Here is a 2,506-nt window from a genome sequence, read left to right as displayed (position 1 = left end):
GACTCACTTGGTAGAAGTAACTTCAACCAAGAACAGAGACTTCCAAGATAGAAACTTTAAATCCACAGTGGCAGCCACTTCAAAGGGAGCTCTACTTAACACATACAACAAAAATGTTAGATTCCAAGGAAGATCTGGATCTTTCAAAGGTGGTCTCAGGAGAAAGGTCCCTTTTATGAAAGCTTTATAGATAACCACAGGGAAGCTACAGGGCAATTATACTGACCAATCTGAAATGTAGATATGGCCATCAGCTGAACTTTAATGACAGAGTAGCTTGCCCCAGAGTGAAATATAGTAGTTAAGAAATCCAGAACTGGGTCTACTGGAGATGAGAAGGGAACTAGACCTTTACAAACAGCCCAGATGCTAATCTTTTCCATTTACTGTCATAAGCTTTCTATTAGAAGTCTTCTGAGATGAAGAAATAATATGCACAACTCTGGAAGATGGTTTGGAATTTCTGGCCATCATCAGAAGAGGAGAAACCAAACAGTCAGTGGAAGAGGAACCAAACTTGTCTGGGCCAGAAAGGGGCTATGAGGATCACAGTTGCCTTGCACCATGCTACTTTCTGTGAGAACTTGAAAATCAGGTGAGTCAGTGGATATGATTACAGGAGACCCTGTCCCTCCTCAGGGATCAAGGAAAAGAAGTTGTTGCACTCGATGTTGTGTGCAGTTTCAAAGAGATTGCAGTACTGCTGGCCCCAGCATCTGAAAATCTCTACTGCCACTGATTTTTTAATGGGACCACTTATGAGGTATCCATATACTCTGTCTCAGCTTATACTTTAGTATGCTAGATCTACCTGGGATATGCATTGCTATCAGAAAGCATTGGGAGGTCATCACCCACCGTCACTCCCTCAGTGCCTCTCAACATAGAGCATAAGACTGGGTTCCATCTTGTTTTTGAAATACCAGACATCTCCATATTGTCAGTATGGATATCACACCTTTGTGGAGACAGTTGTGAAAAGCTTGCAATGTCAGAAGGACTGCTCTCATCTCCAAAGAACTGATGTGTAGGTTGACCTCTAACTGGGACCAGGTACCTGGACAGTCCTTTCCTTGAAATGTCCCATCCCAGGAAGAGGGTATCAATAATTACTGTGATATTGGGTGGTGTAAAGACAAAGGGGCATCCTGATGACAATGTCATATGTCAATCATTATGAGATGTGATGGTGACATCAGTTTTATGGGATGCTGCACTGGATATGTCCTCAGAGACCACTGGGCTAAGACAGTCCACTGAGGTACACTAATGTAACACCTGGCAAGAGGAACTAACTAAATGATGGCTGCCATCAAACGTAGAAGGTGAAGAATTAAAAGAGCAGGAGGACTCTGAGGAAGAACAACCTGATGAGCTTTAAGACATAGCGAAGCTGAATTTGAAGGAGGAAGCCTGGCAATTTAAGCAGTGACACCCAGATGGCAACCTTTAAACTCCAATGCTTGAAATGGCTTTAGTTTGGAATTCTAGACATTGATTGTGACCCTATGGCAACACACAAGTGGAGTAAGGAATCTCTTGAACAACTGACTCTCCTGGTGTAGCCATAATGAAACAATCATTCGGTTACAGAAATACCTGGAATCCCTGCAGCCTAAGCAAGACTGTTACCACTGATTTGCATTTATTGAATATCCTGGGGTTGTGGTAAGACCAAAGGGCAGTGCTTAAAACTGATAATGACTGGTTCCCAACTGGATGTACAGGAATTTCTTGGATTGTCTGGCTATCTTTATGTGATAACAGATATCCTGGAAGTCTACTGACCACATCCAATCATTCTTCATCAGTAGAGGTAGAATGGAGTGCACAGTTACCAGATGAAATTTGGTCTGTTTGATGAATACATTCAAGCTGCTTAGGTCAAATATGGGCCTGAGGTCCTTGTTTTTATGTGGCAACAAAAAGAATCTTGAACAGACCTCAGATCATACATGGTCTGGGACATCCTGTATGACTCTTTTTAATAGCAAGTTTTCTATTCTACCACTGCTGCCCTTCTTTGTTGGGGTGGGGTACTTGGAAGGCCATTTTGATGAAATGTCAAGAAAACCTAAACCTAAAACGGAATAGTGTAGCCTCTAGTGATGATTCTCGGCACCAAGGAATCTGAGTTGATGACTTCCTAAGCTTGAGGGTGCATGGCCATGTGCCCTCTGACTGCCCTTGGAGTGCTGCAGCTTAGCAAATCTTCAGGAGCACTGAAAGGTTTTGTTGGAGAAGGGTCCTTTAAATCCCTGATTTTGCACACTGCTCTTGCCCCTAAGGTGGCATCCATTGAAGTATTCCCCCTGCCCAGGAGGCACTACAACCTTGACCATGCTACGCAAATTGTTGGGATTTCTTGGTGGAAAAGGTTATTTGAGGAGTGGAAGGGCAGCCACAAACAGCAGATAATGTTTTTCAATCCTGCTTACTCCTGTTCAGAGAGTTCTTTACCTTCAGTCCAAACAAGCTGGAATTATCAAATGAGAAAAGACATCTT

This window comes from Protopterus annectens, chromosome 7.part1 (assembly GCF_019279795.1).
Source record: "Protopterus annectens isolate FY-2018-M chromosome 7.part1, PAN1.0, whole genome shotgun sequence".
Lineage (NCBI taxonomy): Eukaryota > Metazoa > Chordata > Ceratodontiformes > Protopteridae > Protopterus > Protopterus annectens.
The sequence above is the reverse complement of the archived record's forward strand: the minus strand, read 5'-3'. Positions refer to the sequence as shown.